This window comes from Pimephales promelas, chromosome 3 (assembly GCF_988280905.1).
Source record: "Pimephales promelas chromosome 3, fPimPro1.hap1.1, whole genome shotgun sequence".
NCBI classification, from domain to species: domain Eukaryota; kingdom Metazoa; phylum Chordata; class Actinopteri; order Cypriniformes; family Leuciscidae; genus Pimephales; species Pimephales promelas.
This window is the reverse complement of record NC_142771.1, coordinates 44,825,016-44,837,295: the sequence shown is the minus strand read 5'-3', so window position 1 is coordinate 44,837,295 and position 12,280 is coordinate 44,825,016. Positions and strand designations below refer to the sequence as shown.

Here is a 12,280-nt window from a genome sequence, read left to right as displayed (position 1 = left end):
ATTTGAATGGTTAGAACATTAGGGTAGTAAACTACATAAAGCTTACAGCACCTGGTATTCCCAGGCGGTCTCCCATCCAAGTACTAACCAGGCCCGACCCTGCTTAGCTTCCGAGATCAGACGAGTTCGGGCGTTCTCAAGGTGGTATGGCCGTAAGCGAAATCTGCAGCCAAAATTGGGCTATTTGAAGAAGAAAAAAAAGAGACTCTTTCAGGCTTTCTGAAGAAACTGAGAGACTATTTCAGGAATTTTGAGGGGAAAAAAGACAATTTAGGATTTTTGAAACATTTCATTGACTCTTTTTTTTTTTTTTTTTTTTTTAAACAATAAAGCTTACAGCACCTGGTATTCCCAGGCGGTCTCCCATCCAAGTACTAACCAGGCCCGACCCTGCTTAGCTTCCGAGATCAGACGAGTTCGGGCGTTCTCAAGGTGGTATGGCCGTAAGCGAAATCTGCTGCCAAAATTGGGCTATTTGAATAGTTAAAACATTAGGGTAGTAAACTATATAAAGCTTACAGCACCTGGTATTCCCAGGCGGTCTCCCATCCAAGTACTAACCAGGCCCGACCCTGCTTAGCTTCCGAGATCAGACGAGTTCGGGCGTTCTCAAGGTGGTATGGCCGTAAGCGAAATCTGCTGCCAAAATTGGGCTATTTGAATGGTTAGAACATTAGGGTAGTAAACTATATAAAGCTTACAGCACCTGGTATTCCCAGGCGGTCTCCCATCCAAGTACTAACCAGGCCCGACCCTGCTTAGCTTCCGAGATCAGACGAGTTTGGGCGTTCTCAAGGTGGTATGGCCGTAAGCGAAATCTGCTGCCAAAATTGGGCTATTTGAATAGTTAAAACATTAGGGTAGTAAACTATATAAAGCTTACAGCACCTGGTATTCCCAGGCGGTCTCCCATCCAAGTACTAACCAGGCCCGACCCTGCTTAGCTTCCGAGATCAGACGAGTTCGGGCGTTCTCAAGGTGGTATGGCCGTAAGCGAAATCTGCTGCCAAAATTGGGCTATTTGAATGGTTAGAACATTAGGGTAGTAAACTATATAAATCTTACAGCACCTGGTATTCCCAGGCGGTCTCCCATCCAAGTACTAACCAGGCCCGACCCTGCTTAGCTTCCGAGATCAGACGAGTTCGGGCGTTCTCAAGGTGGTATGGCCGTAAGCGAAATCTGCTGCCAAAATTGGGCTATTTGAATGGTTAGAACATTAGGGTAGTAAACTATATAAAGCTTACAGCACCTGGTATTCCCAGGCGGTCTCCCATCCAAGTACTAACCAGGCCCGACCCTGCTTAGCTTCCGAGACCAGACGAGTTCGGGCGTTCTCAAGGTGGTATGGCCGTAAGCGAAATCTGCTGCCAAAATTGGGCTATTTGAATGGTTAGAACATTAGGGTAGTAAACTATATAAAGCTTACAGCACCTGGTATTCCCAGGCGGTCTCCCATCCAAGTACTAACCAGGCCCGACCCTGCTTAGCTTCCGAGATCACACGAGTTCGGGCGTTCTCAAGGTGGTATGGCCGTAAGCGAAATCTGCTGCCAAAATTGGGCTATTTGAATGGTTAGAACATTAGGGTAGTAAACTATATAAAGCTTACAGCACCTGGTATTCCCAGGCGGTCTCCCATCCAAGTACTAACCAGGCCCGACCCTGCTTAGCTTCCGAGATCAGACGAGTTCGGGCGTTCTCAAGGTGGTATGGCCGTAAGCGAAATCTGCTGCCAAAATTGGGCTATTTGAATGGTTAGAACATTAGGGTAGTAAACTACATAAAGCTTACAGCACCTGGTATTCCCAGGCGGTCTCCCATCCAAGTACTAACCAGGCCCGACCCTGCTTAGCTTCCGAGATCAGACGAGTTCGGGCGTTCTCAAGGTTGTATGGTCGTAAGCGAAATCTCCTGCCAAAATTGGGCTATTTGAATGGTTAGAACATTAGGGTAGTAAACTACATAAAGCTTACAGCACCTGGTATTCCCAGGCGGTCTCCCATCCAAGTACTAACCAGGCCCGACCCTGCTTAGCTTCCGAGATCAGACGAGTTCGGGCGTTCTCAAGGTGGTATGGCCGTAAGCGAAATCTGCTGCCAAAATTGGGCTATTTGAATGGTTAGAACATTAGGGTAGTAAACTATATAAAGCTTACAGCACCTGGTATTCCCAGGCGGTCTCCCATCCAAGTACTAACCAGGCCCGACCCTGCTTAGCTTCCGAGATCAGACGAGTACGGGCGTTCTCAAGGTGGTATGGCCGTAAGCGAAATCTGCTGCCAAAATTGGGCTATTTGAATGGTTAGAACATTAGGGTAGTAAACTATATAAAGCTTACAGCACCTGGTATTCCCAGGCGGTCTCCCATCCAAGTACTAACCAGGCCCGACCCTGCTTAGCTTCCGAGATCAGACGAGTTCGGGCGTTCTCAAGGTGGTATGGCCGTAAGCGAAATCTGCTGCCAAAATTGGGCTATTTGAATGGTTAGAACATTAGGGTAGTAAACTACATAAAGCTTACAGCACCTGGTATTCCCAGGCGGTCTCCCATCCAAGTACTAACCAGGCCCGACCCTGCTTAGCTTCCGAGATCAGACGAGTTCGGGCGTTCTCAAGGTGGTATGGTCGTAAGCGAAATCTCCTGCCAAAATTGGGCTATTTGAATGGTTAGAACATTAGGGTAGTAAACTACATAAAGCTTACAGCACCTGGTATTCCCAGGCGGTCTCCCATCCAAGTACTAACCAGGCCCGACCCTGCTTAGCTTCCGAGATCAGACGAGTTCGGGCGTTCTCAAGGTGGTATGGTCGTAAGCGAAATCTCCTGCCAAAATTGGGCTATTTGAATGGTTAGAACATTAGGGTAGTAAACTACATAAAGCTTACAGCACCTGGTATTCCCAGGCGGTCTCCCATCCAAGTACTAACCAGGCCCGACCCTGCTTAGCTTCCGAGATCAGACGAGTTCGGGCGTTCTCAAGGTGGTATGGCCGTAAGCGAAATCTGCTGCCAAAATTGGGCTATTTGAATGGTTAGAACATTAGGGTAGTAAACTACATAAAGCTTACAGCACCTGGTATTCCCAGGCGGTCTCCCATCCAAGTACTAACCAGGCCCGACCCTGCTTAGCTTCCGAGATCAGACGAGTTCGGGCGTTCTCAAGGTGGTATGGCCGTAAGCGAAATCTGCAGCCAAAATTGGGCTATTTGAAGAAGAAAAAAAAGAGACTCTTTCAGGCTTTCTGAAGAAACTGAGAGACTATTTCAGGAATTTTGAGGGGAAAAAAGACAATTTAGGATTTTTGAAACATTTCATTGACTCTTTTTTTTTTTTTTTTTTTAAACAATAAAGCTTACAGCACCTGGTATTCCCAGGCGGTCTCCCATCCAAGTACTAACCAGGCCCGACCCTGCTTAGCTTCCGAGATCAGACGAGTTCGGGCGTTCTCAAGGTGGTATGGCCGTAAGCGAAATCTGCTGCCAAAATTGGGCTATTTGAATGGTTAGAACATTAGGGTAGTAAACTACATAAAGCTTACAGCACCTGGTATTCCCAGGCGGTCTCCCATCCAAGTACTAACCAGGCCCGACCCTGCTTAGCTTCCGAGATCAGACGAGTTCGGGCGTTCTCAAGGTGGTATGGCCGTAAGCGAAATCTGCTGCCAAAATTGGGCTATTTGAATAGTTAAAACATTAGGGTAGTAAACTATATAAAGCTTACAGCACCTGGTATTCCCAGGCGGTCTCCCATCCAAGTACTAACCAGGCCCGACCCTGCTTAGCTTCCGAGATCAGACGAGTTCGGGCGTTCTCAAGGTGGTATGGCCGTAAGCGAAATCTGCTGCCAAAATTGGGCTATTTGAATGGTTAGAACATTAGGGTAGTAAACTATATAAAGCTTACAGCACCTGGTATTCCCAGGCGGTCTCCCATCCAAGTACTAACCAGGCCCGACCCTGCTTAGCTTCCGAGATCAGACGAGTTCGGGCGTTCTCAAGGTGGTATGGCCGTAAGCGAAATCTGCTGCCAAAATTGGGCTATTTGAATAGTTAAAACATTAGGGTAGTAAACTATATAAAGCTTACAGCACCTGGTATTCCCAGGCGGTCTCCCATCCAAGTACTAACCAGGCCCGACCCTGCTTAGCTTCCGAGATCAGACGAGTTCGGGCGTTCTCAAGGTGGTATGGCCGTAAGCGAAATCTGCTGCCAAAATTGGGCTATTTGAATGGTTAGAACATTAGGGTAGTAAACTATATAAAGCTTACAGCACCTGGTATTCCCAGGCGGTCTCCCATCCAAGTACTAACCAGGCCCGACCCTGCTTAGCTTCCGAGATCAGACGAGTTCGGGCGTTCTCAAGGTGGTATGGCCGTAAGCGAAATCTGCTGCCAAAATTGGGCTATTTGAATGGTTAGAACATTAGGGTAGTAAACTACATAAAGCTTACAGCACCTGGTATTCCCAGGCGGTCTCCCATCCAAGTACTAACCAGGCCCGACCCTGCTTAGCTTCCGAGATCAGACGAGTTCGGGCGTTCTCAAGGTGGTATGGTCGTAAGCGAAATCTCCTGCCAAAATTGGGCTATTTGAATGGTTAGAACATTAGGGTAGTAAACTACATAAAGCTTACAGCACCTGGTATTCCCAGGCGGTCTCCCATCCAAGTACTAACCAGGCCCGACCCTGCTTAGCTTCCGAGATCAGACGAGTTCGGGCGTTCTCAAGGTGGTATGGCCGTAAGCGAAATCTGCTGCCAAAATTGGGCTATTTGAATGGTTAGAACATTAGGGTAGTAAACTACATAAAGCTTACAGCACCTGGTATTCCCAGGCGGTCTCCCATCCAAGTACTAACCAGGCCCGACCCTGCTTAGCTTCCGAGATCAGACGAGTTCGGGCGTTCTCAAGGTGGTATGGCCGTAAGCGAAATCTGCAGCCAAAATTGGGCTATTTGAATGGTTAGAACATTAGGGTAGTAAACTACATAAAGCTTACAGCACCTGGTATTCCCAGGCGGTCTCCCATCCAAGTACTAACCAGGCCCGACCCTGCTTAGCTTCCGAGATCAGACGAGTTCGGGCGTTCTCAAGGTGGTATGGCCGTAAGCGAAATCTGCTGCCAAAATTGGGCTATTTGAATGGTTAGAACATTAGGGTAGTAAACTACATAAAGCTTACAGCACCTGGTATTCCCAGGCGGTCTCCCATCCAAGTACTAACCAGGCCCGACCCTGCTTAGCTTCCGAGATCAGACGAGTTCGGGCGTTCTCAAGGTGGTATGGCCGTAAGCGAAATCTGCAGCCAAAATTGGGCTATTTGAAGAAGAAAAAAAAGAGACTCTTTCAGGCTTTCTGAAGAAACTGAGAGACTATTTCAGGAATTTTGAGGGGAAAAAAGACAATTTAGGATTTTTGAAACATTTCATTGACTCTTTTTTTTTTTTTTTTTTTTTTAAACAATAAAGCTTACAGCACCTGGTATTCCCAGGCGGTCTCCCATCCAAGTACTAACCAGGCCCGACCCTGCTTAGCTTCCGAGATCAGACGAGTTCGGGCGTTCTCAAGGTGGTATGGCCGTAAGCGAAATCTGCTGCCAAAATTGGGCTATTTGAATGGTTAGAACATTAGGGTAGTAAACTACATAAAGCTTACAGCACCTGGTATTCCCAGGCGGTCTCCCATCCAAGTACTAACCAGGCCCGACCCTGCTTAGCTTCCGAGATCAGACGAGTTCGGGCGTTCTCAAGGTGGTATGGTCGTAAGCGAAATCTCCTGCCAAAATTGGGCTATTTGAATGGTTAGAACATTAGGGTAGTAAACTACATAAAGCTTACAGCACCTGGTATTCAAAGGCGGTCTCCCATCCAAGTACTAACCAGGCCCGACCCTGCTTAGCTTCCGAGATCAGACGAGTTCGGGCGTTCTCAAGGTGGTATGGCCGTAAGCGAAATCTGCTGCCAAAATTGGGCTATTTGAATGGTTAGAACATTAGGGTAGTAAACTACATAAAGCTTACAGCACCTGGTATTCCCAGGCGGTCTCCCATCCAAGTACTAACCAGGCCCGACCCTGCTTAGCTTCCGAGATCAGACGAGTTCGGGCGTTCTCAAGGTGGTATGGCCGTAAGCGAAATCTGCAGCCAAAATTGGGCTATTTGAAGAAGAAAAAAAAGAGACTCTTTCAGGCTTTCTGAAGAAACTGAGAGACTATTTCAGGAATTTTGAGGGGAAAAAAGACAATTTAGGATTTTTGAAACATTTCATTGACTCTTTTTTTTTTTTTTTTTTTTAAACAATAAAGCTTACAGCACCTGGTATTCCCAGGCGGTCTCCCATCCAAGTACTAACCAGGCCCGACCCTGCTTAGCTTCCGAGATCAGACGAGTTCGGGCGTTCTCAAGGTGGTATGGCCGTAAGCGAAATCTGCTGCCAAAATTGGGCTATTTGAATAGTTAAAACATTAGGGTAGTAAACTATATAAAGCTTACAGCACCTGGTATTCCCAGGCGGTCTCCCATCCAAGTACTAACCAGGCCCGACCCTGCTTAGCTTCCGAGATCAGACGAGTTCGGGCGTTCTCAAGGTGGTATGGCCGTAAGCGAAATCTGCTGCCAAAATTGGGCTATTTGAATGGTTAGAACATTAGGGTAGTAAACTATATAAAGCTTACAGCACCTGGTATTCCCAGGCGGTCTCCCATCCAAGTACTAACCAGGCCCGACCCTGCTTAGCTTCCGAGATCAGACGAGTTCGGGCGTTCTCAAGGTGGTATGGCCGTAAGCGAAATCTGCTGCCAAAATTGGGCTATTTGAATAGTTAAAACATTAGGGTAGTAAACTATATAAAGCTTACAGCACCTGGTATTCCCAGGCGGTCTCCCATCCAAGTACTAACCAGGCCCGACCCTGCTTAGCTTCCGAGATCAGACGAGTTCGGGCGTTCTCAAGGTGGTATGGCCGTAAGCGAAATCTGCTGCCAAAATTGGGCTATTTGAATGGTTAGAACATTAGGGTAGTAAACTACATAAAGCTTACAGCACCTGGTATTCCCAGGCGGTCTCCCATCCAAGTACTAACCAGGCCCGACCCTGCTTAGCTTCCGAGATCAGACGAGTTCGGGCGTTCTCAAGGTGGTATGGCCGTAAGCGAAATCTGCAGCCAAAATTGGGCTATTTGAAGAAGAAAAAAAAGAGACTCTTTCAGGCTTTCTGAAGAAACTGAGAGACTATTTCAGGAATTTTGAGGGGAAAAAAGACAATTTAGGATTTTTGAAACATTTCATTGACTCTTTTTTTTTTTTTTTTTTTTTAAACAATAAAGCTTACAGCACCTGGTATTCCCAGGCGGTCTCCCATCCAAGTACTAACCAGGCCCGACCCTGCTTAGCTTCCGAGATCAGACGAGTTCGGGCGTTCTCAAGGTGGTATGGCCGTAAGCGAAATCTGCTGCCAAAATTGGGCTATTTGAATGGTTAGAACATTAGGGTAGTAAACTACATAAAGCTTACAGCACCTGGTATTCCCAGGCGGTCTCCCATCCAAGTACTAACCAGGCCCGACCCTGCTTAGCTTCCGAGATCAGACGAGTTCGGGCGTTCTCAAGGTGGTATGGTCGTAAGCGAAATCTCCTGCCAAAATTGGGCTATTTGAATGGTTAGAACATTAGGGTAGTAAACTACATAAAGCTTACAGCACCTGGTATTCAAAGGCGGTCTCCCATCCAAGTACTAACCAGGCCCGACCCTGCTTAGCTTCCGAGATCAGACGAGTTCGGGCGTTCTCAAGGTGGTATGGCCGTAAGCGAAATCTGCTGCCAAAATTGGGCTATTTGAATGGTTAGAACATTAGGGTAGTAAACTACATAAAGCTTACAGCACCTGGTATTCCCAGGCGGTCTCCCATCCAAGTACTAACCAGGCCCGACCCTGCTTAGCTTCCGAGATCAGACGAGTTCGGGCGTTCTCAAGGTGGTATGGTCGTAAGCGAAATCTCCTGCCAAAATTGGGCTATTTGAATGGTTAGAACATTAGGGTAGTAAACTACATAAAGCTTACAGCACCTGGTATTCCCAGGCGGTCTCCCATCCAAGTACTAACCAGGCCCGACCCTGCTTAGCTTCCGAGATCAGACGAGTTCGGGCGTTCTCAAGGTGGTATGGCCGTAAGCGAAATCTGCTGCCAAAATTGGGCTATTTGAATGGTTAGAACATTAGGGTAGTAAACTACATAAAGCTTACAGCACCTGGTATTCCCAGGCGGTCTCCCATCCAAGTACTAACCAGGCCCGACCCTGCTTAGCTTCCGAGATCAGACGAGTTCGGGCGTTCTCAAGGTGGTATGGCCGTAAGCGAAATCTGCAGCCAAAATTGGGCTATTTGAAGAAGAAAAAAAAGAGACTCTTTCAGGCTTTCTGAAGAAACTGAGAGACTATTTCAGGAATTTTGAGGGGAAAAAAGACAATTTAGGATTTTTGAAACATTTCATTGACTCTTTTTTTTTTTTTTTTTTTTTAAACAATAAAGCTTACAGCACCTGGTATTCCCAGGCGGTCTCCCATCCAAGTACTAACCAGGCCCGACCCTGCTTAGCTTCCGAGATCAGACGAGTTCGGGCGTTCTCAAGGTGGTATGGCCGTAAGCGAAATCTGCTGCCAAAATTGGGCTATTTGAATAGTTAAAACATTAGGGTAGTAAACTATATAAAGCTTACAGCACCTGGTATTCCCAGGCGGTCTCCCATCCAAGTACTAACCAGGCCCGACCCTGCTTAGCTTCCGAGATCAGACGAGTTCGGGCGTTCTCAAGGTGGTATGGCCGTAAGCGAAATCTGCTGCCAAAATTGGGCTATTTGAATAGTTAAAACATTAGGGTAGTAAACTATATAAAGCTTACAGCACCTGGTATTCCCAGGCGGTCTCCCATCCAAGTACTAACCAGGCCCGACCCTGCTTAGCTTCCGAGATCAGACGAGTTCGGGCGTTCTCAAGGTGGTATGGCCGTAAGCGAAATCTGCTGCCAAAATTGGGCTATTTGAATGGTTAGAACATTAGGGTAGTAAACTATATAAAGCTTACAGCACCTGGTATTCCCAGGCGGTCTCCCATCCAAGTACTAACCAGGCCCGACCCTGCTTAGCTTCCGAGATCAGACGAGTTTGGGCGTTCTCAAGGTGGTATGGCCGTAAGCGAAATCTGCTGCCAAAATTGGGCTATTTGAATAGTTAAAACATTAGGGTAGTAAACTATATAAAGCTTACAGCACCTGGTATTCCCAGGCGGTCTCCCATCCAAGTACTAACCAGGCCCGACCCTGCTTAGCTTCCGAGATCAGACGAGTTCGGGCGTTCTCAAGGTGGTATGGCCGTAAGCGAAATCTGCTGCCAAAATTGGGCTATTTGAATGGTTAGAACATTAGGGTAGTAAACTATATAAAGCTTACAGCACCTGGTATTCCCAGGCGGTCTCCCATCCAAGTACTAACCAGGCCCGACCCTGCTTAGCTTCCGAGATCAGACGAGTTCGGGCGTTCTCAAGGTGGTATGGCCGTAAGCGAAATCTGCTGCCAAAATTGGGCTATTTGAATGGTTAGAACATTAGGGTAGTAAACTATATAAAGCTTACAGCACCTGGTATTCCCAGGCGGTCTCCCATCCAAGTACTAACCAGGCCCGACCCTGCTTAGCTTCCGAGACCAGACGAGTTCGGGCGTTCTCAAGGTGGTATGGCCGTAAGCGAAATCTGCTGCCAAAATTGGGCTATTTGAATGGTTAGAACATTAGGGTAGTAAACTATATAAAGCTTACAGCACCTGGTATTCCCAGGCGGTCTCCCATCCAAGTACTAACCAGGCCCGACCCTGCTTAGCTTCCGAGATCACACGAGTTCGGGCGTTCTCAAGGTGGTATGGCCGTAAGCGAAATCTGCTGCCAAAATTGGGCTATTTGAATGGTTAGAACATTAGGGTAGTAAACTATATAAAGCTTACAGCACCTGGTATTCCCAGGCGGTCTCCCATCCAAGTACTAACCAGGCCCGACCCTGCTTAGCTTCCGAGATCAGACGAGTTCGGGCGTTCTCAAGGTGGTATGGCCGTAAGCGAAATCTGCTGCCAAAATTGGGCTATTTGAATGGTTAGAACATTAGGGTAGTAAACTACATAAAGCTTACAGCACCTGGTATTCCCAGGCGGTCTCCCATCCAAGTACTAACCAGGCCCGACCCTGCTTAGCTTCCGAGATCAGACGAGTTCGGGCGTTCTCAAGGTTGTATGGTCGTAAGCGAAATCTCCTGCCAAAATTGGGCTATTTGAATGGTTAGAACATTAGGGTAGTAAACTACATAAAGCTTACAGCACCTGGTATTCCCAGGCGGTCTCCCATCCAAGTACTAACCAGGCCCGACCCTGCTTAGCTTCCGAGATCAGACGAGTTCGGGCGTTCTCAAGGTGGTATGGCCGTAAGCGAAATCTGCTGCCAAAATTGGGCTATTTGAATGGTTAGAACATTAGGGTAGTAAACTATATAAAGCTTACAGCACCTGGTATTCCCAGGCGGTCTCCCATCCAAGTACTAACCAGGCCCGACCCTGCTTAGCTTCCGAGATCAGACGAGTACGGGCGTTCTCAAGGTGGTATGGCCGTAAGCGAAATCTGCTGCCAAAATTGGGCTATTTGAATGGTTAGAACATTAGGGTAGTAAACTATATAAAGCTTACAGCACCTGGTATTCCCAGGCGGTCTCCCATCCAAGTACTAACCAGGCCCGACCCTGCTTAGCTTCCGAGATCAGACGAGTTCGGGCGTTCTCAAGGTGGTATGGCCGTAAGCGAAATCTGCTGCCAAAATTGGGCTATTTGAATAGTTAAAACATTAGGGTAGTAAACTATATAAAGCTTACAGCACCTGGTATTCCCAGGCGGTCTCCCATCCAAGTACTAACCAGGCCCGACCCTGCTTAGCTTCCGAGATCAGACGAGTTCGGGCGTTCTCAAGGTGGTATGGCCGTAAGCGAAATCTGCTGCCAAAATTGGGCTATTTGAATGGTTAGAACATTAGGGTAGTAAACTACATAAAGCTTACAGCACCTGGTATTCCCAGGCGGTCTCCCATCCAAGTACTAACCAGGCCCGACCCTGCTTAGCTTCCGAGATCAGACGAGTTCGGGCGTTCTCAAGGTGGTATGGCCGTAAGCGAAATCTGCTGCCAAAATTGGGCTATTTGAATAGTTAAAACATTAGGGTAGTAAACTATATAAAGCTTACAGCACCTGGTATTCCCAGGCGGTCTCCCATCCAAGTACTAACCAGGCCCGACCCTGCTTAGCTTCCGAGATCAGACGAGTTCGGGCGTTCTCAAGGTGGTATGGCCGTAAGCGAAATCTGCTGCCAAAATTGGGCTATTTGAATGGTTAGAACATTAGGGTAGTAAACTATATAAAGCTTACAGCACCTGGTATTCCCAGGCGGTCTCCCATCCAAGTACTAACCAGGCCCGACCCTGCTTAGCTTCCGAGATCAGACGAGTTCGGGCGTTCTCAAGGTGGTATGGCCGTAAGCGAAATCTGCTGCCAAAATTGGGCTATTTGAATAGTTAAAACATTAGGGTAGTAAACTATATAAAGCTTACAGCACCTGGTATTCCCAGGCGGTCTCCCATCCAAGTACTAACCAGGCCCGACCCTGCTTAGCTTCCGAGATCAGACGAGTTCGGGCGTTCTCAAGGTGGTATGGCCGTAAGCGAAATCTGCTGCCAAAATTGGGCTATTTGAATGGTTAGAACATTAGGGTAGTAAACTATATAAAGCTTACAGCACCTGGTATTCCCAGGCGGTCTCCCATCCAAGTACTAACCAGGCCCGACCCTGCTTAGCTTCCGAGATCAGACGAGTTCGGGCGTTCTCAAGGTGGTATGGCCGTAAGCGAAATCTGCTGCCAAAATTGGGCTATTTGAATGGTTAGAACATTAGGGTAGTAAACTACATAAAGCTTACAGCACCTGGTATTCCCAGGCGGTCTCCCATCCAAGTACTAACCAGGCCCGACCCTGCTTAGCTTCCGAGATCAGACGAGTTCGGGCGTTCTCAAGGTGGTATGGTCGTAAGCGAAATCTCCTGCCAAAATTGGGCTATTTGAATGGTTAGAACATTAGGGTAGTAAACTACATAAAGCTTACAGCACCTGGTATTCCCAGGCGGTCTCCCATCCAAGTACTAACCAGGCCCGACCCTGCTTAGCTTCCGAGATCAGACGAGTTCGGGCGTTCTCAAGGTGGTATGGCCGTAAGCGAAATCTGC

General features: G+C 47.6%; 62 non-coding genes and 2 pseudogenes across 62 annotated transcripts; all 64 read right to left on the bottom strand.

Moving 5' to 3' along the window:
• Positions 1-39: 39 nt before the first annotated feature.
• On the bottom strand, positions 40-158 carry LOC148982958 (5S ribosomal RNA). The gene has a single exon (XR_016162573.1). It is a non-coding gene; the product is annotated as a 5S ribosomal RNA (ribosomal RNA).
• A 172-nt stretch (positions 159-330) lies between these two features.
• On the bottom strand, positions 331-449 carry LOC148982957 (5S ribosomal RNA). Its single transcript, XR_016162562.1, has one exon. It is a non-coding gene; the product is annotated as a 5S ribosomal RNA (ribosomal RNA).
• Positions 450-512: 63 nt separating this feature from the next.
• Positions 513-631, bottom strand: LOC148982956 (5S ribosomal RNA). Its single transcript, XR_016162551.1, has one exon. It is a non-coding gene; the product is annotated as a 5S ribosomal RNA (ribosomal RNA).
• A 63-nt stretch (positions 632-694) lies between these two features.
• Positions 695-813, bottom strand: LOC148982955 (5S ribosomal RNA). Its single transcript, XR_016163274.1, has one exon. It is a non-coding gene; the product is annotated as a 5S ribosomal RNA (ribosomal RNA).
• A 63-nt stretch (positions 814-876) lies between these two features.
• On the bottom strand, positions 877-995 carry LOC148982954 (5S ribosomal RNA). Its single transcript, XR_016162539.1, has one exon. It is a non-coding gene; the product is annotated as a 5S ribosomal RNA (ribosomal RNA).
• A 63-nt stretch (positions 996-1,058) lies between these two features.
• LOC148982953 (5S ribosomal RNA) lies at positions 1,059-1,177 on the bottom strand. Its single transcript, XR_016162192.1, has one exon. It is a non-coding gene; the product is annotated as a 5S ribosomal RNA (ribosomal RNA).
• Positions 1,178-1,240: 63 nt separating this feature from the next.
• LOC148982952 (5S ribosomal RNA) lies at positions 1,241-1,359 on the bottom strand. Its single transcript, XR_016160999.1, has one exon. It is a non-coding gene; the product is annotated as a 5S ribosomal RNA (ribosomal RNA).
• Positions 1,360-1,422: 63 nt separating this feature from the next.
• LOC148982951 (5S ribosomal RNA) lies at positions 1,423-1,541 on the bottom strand. The gene has a single exon (XR_016161585.1). It is a non-coding gene; the product is annotated as a 5S ribosomal RNA (ribosomal RNA).
• A 63-nt stretch (positions 1,542-1,604) lies between these two features.
• Positions 1,605-1,723, bottom strand: LOC148982950 (5S ribosomal RNA). Its single transcript, XR_016162528.1, has one exon. It is a non-coding gene; the product is annotated as a 5S ribosomal RNA (ribosomal RNA).
• Positions 1,724-1,786: 63 nt separating this feature from the next.
• Positions 1,787-1,905, bottom strand: LOC148982949 (5S ribosomal RNA; annotated as a pseudogene).
• Positions 1,906-1,968: 63 nt separating this feature from the next.
• LOC148982948 (5S ribosomal RNA) lies at positions 1,969-2,087 on the bottom strand. Its single transcript, XR_016162517.1, has one exon. It is a non-coding gene; the product is annotated as a 5S ribosomal RNA (ribosomal RNA).
• A 63-nt stretch (positions 2,088-2,150) lies between these two features.
• On the bottom strand, positions 2,151-2,269 carry LOC148982947 (5S ribosomal RNA). The gene has a single exon (XR_016163038.1). It is a non-coding gene; the product is annotated as a 5S ribosomal RNA (ribosomal RNA).
• Positions 2,270-2,332: 63 nt separating this feature from the next.
• Positions 2,333-2,451, bottom strand: LOC148982946 (5S ribosomal RNA). The gene has a single exon (XR_016162506.1). It is a non-coding gene; the product is annotated as a 5S ribosomal RNA (ribosomal RNA).
• A 63-nt stretch (positions 2,452-2,514) lies between these two features.
• Positions 2,515-2,633, bottom strand: LOC148982945 (5S ribosomal RNA). The gene has a single exon (XR_016162681.1). It is a non-coding gene; the product is annotated as a 5S ribosomal RNA (ribosomal RNA).
• A 63-nt stretch (positions 2,634-2,696) lies between these two features.
• Positions 2,697-2,815, bottom strand: LOC148982944 (5S ribosomal RNA). The gene has a single exon (XR_016162680.1). It is a non-coding gene; the product is annotated as a 5S ribosomal RNA (ribosomal RNA).
• Positions 2,816-2,878: 63 nt separating this feature from the next.
• On the bottom strand, positions 2,879-2,997 carry LOC148982943 (5S ribosomal RNA). The gene has a single exon (XR_016162495.1). It is a non-coding gene; the product is annotated as a 5S ribosomal RNA (ribosomal RNA).
• Positions 2,998-3,060: 63 nt separating this feature from the next.
• Positions 3,061-3,179, bottom strand: LOC148982942 (5S ribosomal RNA). The gene has a single exon (XR_016162484.1). It is a non-coding gene; the product is annotated as a 5S ribosomal RNA (ribosomal RNA).
• A 169-nt stretch (positions 3,180-3,348) lies between these two features.
• Positions 3,349-3,467, bottom strand: LOC148982941 (5S ribosomal RNA). Its single transcript, XR_016162473.1, has one exon. It is a non-coding gene; the product is annotated as a 5S ribosomal RNA (ribosomal RNA).
• Positions 3,468-3,530: 63 nt separating this feature from the next.
• LOC148982940 (5S ribosomal RNA) lies at positions 3,531-3,649 on the bottom strand. Its single transcript, XR_016162462.1, has one exon. It is a non-coding gene; the product is annotated as a 5S ribosomal RNA (ribosomal RNA).
• Positions 3,650-3,712: 63 nt separating this feature from the next.
• LOC148982939 (5S ribosomal RNA) lies at positions 3,713-3,831 on the bottom strand. Its single transcript, XR_016162449.1, has one exon. It is a non-coding gene; the product is annotated as a 5S ribosomal RNA (ribosomal RNA).
• A 63-nt stretch (positions 3,832-3,894) lies between these two features.
• Positions 3,895-4,013, bottom strand: LOC148982938 (5S ribosomal RNA). Its single transcript, XR_016162438.1, has one exon. It is a non-coding gene; the product is annotated as a 5S ribosomal RNA (ribosomal RNA).
• A 63-nt stretch (positions 4,014-4,076) lies between these two features.
• LOC148982937 (5S ribosomal RNA) lies at positions 4,077-4,195 on the bottom strand. Its single transcript, XR_016162427.1, has one exon. It is a non-coding gene; the product is annotated as a 5S ribosomal RNA (ribosomal RNA).
• A 63-nt stretch (positions 4,196-4,258) lies between these two features.
• Positions 4,259-4,377, bottom strand: LOC148982936 (5S ribosomal RNA). Its single transcript, XR_016162416.1, has one exon. It is a non-coding gene; the product is annotated as a 5S ribosomal RNA (ribosomal RNA).
• A 63-nt stretch (positions 4,378-4,440) lies between these two features.
• On the bottom strand, positions 4,441-4,559 carry LOC148982935 (5S ribosomal RNA). The gene has a single exon (XR_016162679.1). It is a non-coding gene; the product is annotated as a 5S ribosomal RNA (ribosomal RNA).
• A 63-nt stretch (positions 4,560-4,622) lies between these two features.
• LOC148982934 (5S ribosomal RNA) lies at positions 4,623-4,741 on the bottom strand. The gene has a single exon (XR_016162405.1). It is a non-coding gene; the product is annotated as a 5S ribosomal RNA (ribosomal RNA).
• Positions 4,742-4,804: 63 nt separating this feature from the next.
• LOC148982933 (5S ribosomal RNA) lies at positions 4,805-4,923 on the bottom strand. The gene has a single exon (XR_016162394.1). It is a non-coding gene; the product is annotated as a 5S ribosomal RNA (ribosomal RNA).
• Positions 4,924-4,986: 63 nt separating this feature from the next.
• On the bottom strand, positions 4,987-5,105 carry LOC148982932 (5S ribosomal RNA). The gene has a single exon (XR_016162383.1). It is a non-coding gene; the product is annotated as a 5S ribosomal RNA (ribosomal RNA).
• A 63-nt stretch (positions 5,106-5,168) lies between these two features.
• Positions 5,169-5,287, bottom strand: LOC148982931 (5S ribosomal RNA). Its single transcript, XR_016162372.1, has one exon. It is a non-coding gene; the product is annotated as a 5S ribosomal RNA (ribosomal RNA).
• A 172-nt stretch (positions 5,288-5,459) lies between these two features.
• LOC148982930 (5S ribosomal RNA) lies at positions 5,460-5,578 on the bottom strand. The gene has a single exon (XR_016162361.1). It is a non-coding gene; the product is annotated as a 5S ribosomal RNA (ribosomal RNA).
• A 63-nt stretch (positions 5,579-5,641) lies between these two features.
• LOC148982929 (5S ribosomal RNA) lies at positions 5,642-5,760 on the bottom strand. The gene has a single exon (XR_016162678.1). It is a non-coding gene; the product is annotated as a 5S ribosomal RNA (ribosomal RNA).
• Positions 5,761-5,823: 63 nt separating this feature from the next.
• On the bottom strand, positions 5,824-5,942 carry LOC148982928 (5S ribosomal RNA). Its single transcript, XR_016163292.1, has one exon. It is a non-coding gene; the product is annotated as a 5S ribosomal RNA (ribosomal RNA).
• A 63-nt stretch (positions 5,943-6,005) lies between these two features.
• Positions 6,006-6,124, bottom strand: LOC148982927 (5S ribosomal RNA). Its single transcript, XR_016162350.1, has one exon. It is a non-coding gene; the product is annotated as a 5S ribosomal RNA (ribosomal RNA).
• Positions 6,125-6,294: 170 nt separating this feature from the next.
• On the bottom strand, positions 6,295-6,413 carry LOC148982926 (5S ribosomal RNA). The gene has a single exon (XR_016162339.1). It is a non-coding gene; the product is annotated as a 5S ribosomal RNA (ribosomal RNA).
• Positions 6,414-6,476: 63 nt separating this feature from the next.
• Positions 6,477-6,595, bottom strand: LOC148982925 (5S ribosomal RNA). The gene has a single exon (XR_016162328.1). It is a non-coding gene; the product is annotated as a 5S ribosomal RNA (ribosomal RNA).
• A 63-nt stretch (positions 6,596-6,658) lies between these two features.
• On the bottom strand, positions 6,659-6,777 carry LOC148982924 (5S ribosomal RNA). The gene has a single exon (XR_016162316.1). It is a non-coding gene; the product is annotated as a 5S ribosomal RNA (ribosomal RNA).
• Positions 6,778-6,840: 63 nt separating this feature from the next.
• On the bottom strand, positions 6,841-6,959 carry LOC148982923 (5S ribosomal RNA). Its single transcript, XR_016162305.1, has one exon. It is a non-coding gene; the product is annotated as a 5S ribosomal RNA (ribosomal RNA).
• A 63-nt stretch (positions 6,960-7,022) lies between these two features.
• LOC148982922 (5S ribosomal RNA) lies at positions 7,023-7,141 on the bottom strand. Its single transcript, XR_016162294.1, has one exon. It is a non-coding gene; the product is annotated as a 5S ribosomal RNA (ribosomal RNA).
• A 171-nt stretch (positions 7,142-7,312) lies between these two features.
• Positions 7,313-7,431, bottom strand: LOC148982921 (5S ribosomal RNA). The gene has a single exon (XR_016162283.1). It is a non-coding gene; the product is annotated as a 5S ribosomal RNA (ribosomal RNA).
• Positions 7,432-7,494: 63 nt separating this feature from the next.
• Positions 7,495-7,613, bottom strand: LOC148982920 (5S ribosomal RNA). The gene has a single exon (XR_016162677.1). It is a non-coding gene; the product is annotated as a 5S ribosomal RNA (ribosomal RNA).
• A 63-nt stretch (positions 7,614-7,676) lies between these two features.
• Positions 7,677-7,795, bottom strand: LOC148982919 (5S ribosomal RNA). Its single transcript, XR_016163291.1, has one exon. It is a non-coding gene; the product is annotated as a 5S ribosomal RNA (ribosomal RNA).
• Positions 7,796-7,858: 63 nt separating this feature from the next.
• On the bottom strand, positions 7,859-7,977 carry LOC148982918 (5S ribosomal RNA). The gene has a single exon (XR_016162676.1). It is a non-coding gene; the product is annotated as a 5S ribosomal RNA (ribosomal RNA).
• Positions 7,978-8,040: 63 nt separating this feature from the next.
• LOC148982917 (5S ribosomal RNA) lies at positions 8,041-8,159 on the bottom strand. Its single transcript, XR_016162272.1, has one exon. It is a non-coding gene; the product is annotated as a 5S ribosomal RNA (ribosomal RNA).
• A 63-nt stretch (positions 8,160-8,222) lies between these two features.
• Positions 8,223-8,341, bottom strand: LOC148982916 (5S ribosomal RNA). Its single transcript, XR_016162260.1, has one exon. It is a non-coding gene; the product is annotated as a 5S ribosomal RNA (ribosomal RNA).
• A 171-nt stretch (positions 8,342-8,512) lies between these two features.
• On the bottom strand, positions 8,513-8,631 carry LOC148982915 (5S ribosomal RNA). The gene has a single exon (XR_016162249.1). It is a non-coding gene; the product is annotated as a 5S ribosomal RNA (ribosomal RNA).
• Positions 8,632-8,694: 63 nt separating this feature from the next.
• On the bottom strand, positions 8,695-8,813 carry LOC148982914 (5S ribosomal RNA). Its single transcript, XR_016162238.1, has one exon. It is a non-coding gene; the product is annotated as a 5S ribosomal RNA (ribosomal RNA).
• Positions 8,814-8,876: 63 nt separating this feature from the next.
• LOC148982913 (5S ribosomal RNA) lies at positions 8,877-8,995 on the bottom strand. Its single transcript, XR_016162227.1, has one exon. It is a non-coding gene; the product is annotated as a 5S ribosomal RNA (ribosomal RNA).
• Positions 8,996-9,058: 63 nt separating this feature from the next.
• Positions 9,059-9,177, bottom strand: LOC148982912 (5S ribosomal RNA). The gene has a single exon (XR_016163272.1). It is a non-coding gene; the product is annotated as a 5S ribosomal RNA (ribosomal RNA).
• A 63-nt stretch (positions 9,178-9,240) lies between these two features.
• LOC148982911 (5S ribosomal RNA) lies at positions 9,241-9,359 on the bottom strand. The gene has a single exon (XR_016162216.1). It is a non-coding gene; the product is annotated as a 5S ribosomal RNA (ribosomal RNA).
• A 63-nt stretch (positions 9,360-9,422) lies between these two features.
• LOC148982910 (5S ribosomal RNA) lies at positions 9,423-9,541 on the bottom strand. Its single transcript, XR_016162206.1, has one exon. It is a non-coding gene; the product is annotated as a 5S ribosomal RNA (ribosomal RNA).
• Positions 9,542-9,604: 63 nt separating this feature from the next.
• LOC148982909 (5S ribosomal RNA) lies at positions 9,605-9,723 on the bottom strand. Its single transcript, XR_016160998.1, has one exon. It is a non-coding gene; the product is annotated as a 5S ribosomal RNA (ribosomal RNA).
• A 63-nt stretch (positions 9,724-9,786) lies between these two features.
• Positions 9,787-9,905, bottom strand: LOC148982908 (5S ribosomal RNA). Its single transcript, XR_016161584.1, has one exon. It is a non-coding gene; the product is annotated as a 5S ribosomal RNA (ribosomal RNA).
• A 63-nt stretch (positions 9,906-9,968) lies between these two features.
• LOC148982907 (5S ribosomal RNA) lies at positions 9,969-10,087 on the bottom strand. The gene has a single exon (XR_016162195.1). It is a non-coding gene; the product is annotated as a 5S ribosomal RNA (ribosomal RNA).
• A 63-nt stretch (positions 10,088-10,150) lies between these two features.
• Positions 10,151-10,269, bottom strand: LOC148982906 (5S ribosomal RNA; annotated as a pseudogene).
• A 63-nt stretch (positions 10,270-10,332) lies between these two features.
• Positions 10,333-10,451, bottom strand: LOC148982905 (5S ribosomal RNA). The gene has a single exon (XR_016162184.1). It is a non-coding gene; the product is annotated as a 5S ribosomal RNA (ribosomal RNA).
• Positions 10,452-10,514: 63 nt separating this feature from the next.
• On the bottom strand, positions 10,515-10,633 carry LOC148982904 (5S ribosomal RNA). The gene has a single exon (XR_016163037.1). It is a non-coding gene; the product is annotated as a 5S ribosomal RNA (ribosomal RNA).
• A 63-nt stretch (positions 10,634-10,696) lies between these two features.
• Positions 10,697-10,815, bottom strand: LOC148982903 (5S ribosomal RNA). Its single transcript, XR_016162173.1, has one exon. It is a non-coding gene; the product is annotated as a 5S ribosomal RNA (ribosomal RNA).
• A 63-nt stretch (positions 10,816-10,878) lies between these two features.
• LOC148982902 (5S ribosomal RNA) lies at positions 10,879-10,997 on the bottom strand. Its single transcript, XR_016162163.1, has one exon. It is a non-coding gene; the product is annotated as a 5S ribosomal RNA (ribosomal RNA).
• Positions 10,998-11,060: 63 nt separating this feature from the next.
• Positions 11,061-11,179, bottom strand: LOC148982901 (5S ribosomal RNA). Its single transcript, XR_016162152.1, has one exon. It is a non-coding gene; the product is annotated as a 5S ribosomal RNA (ribosomal RNA).
• A 63-nt stretch (positions 11,180-11,242) lies between these two features.
• Positions 11,243-11,361, bottom strand: LOC148982900 (5S ribosomal RNA). Its single transcript, XR_016162142.1, has one exon. It is a non-coding gene; the product is annotated as a 5S ribosomal RNA (ribosomal RNA).
• Positions 11,362-11,424: 63 nt separating this feature from the next.
• Positions 11,425-11,543, bottom strand: LOC148982899 (5S ribosomal RNA). The gene has a single exon (XR_016162131.1). It is a non-coding gene; the product is annotated as a 5S ribosomal RNA (ribosomal RNA).
• A 63-nt stretch (positions 11,544-11,606) lies between these two features.
• LOC148982898 (5S ribosomal RNA) lies at positions 11,607-11,725 on the bottom strand. The gene has a single exon (XR_016162120.1). It is a non-coding gene; the product is annotated as a 5S ribosomal RNA (ribosomal RNA).
• Positions 11,726-11,788: 63 nt separating this feature from the next.
• Positions 11,789-11,907, bottom strand: LOC148982897 (5S ribosomal RNA). The gene has a single exon (XR_016162109.1). It is a non-coding gene; the product is annotated as a 5S ribosomal RNA (ribosomal RNA).
• A 63-nt stretch (positions 11,908-11,970) lies between these two features.
• LOC148982896 (5S ribosomal RNA) lies at positions 11,971-12,089 on the bottom strand. The gene has a single exon (XR_016162674.1). It is a non-coding gene; the product is annotated as a 5S ribosomal RNA (ribosomal RNA).
• A 63-nt stretch (positions 12,090-12,152) lies between these two features.
• Positions 12,153-12,271, bottom strand: LOC148982895 (5S ribosomal RNA). Its single transcript, XR_016162097.1, has one exon. It is a non-coding gene; the product is annotated as a 5S ribosomal RNA (ribosomal RNA).
• Positions 12,272-12,280: the final 9 nt, after the last annotated feature.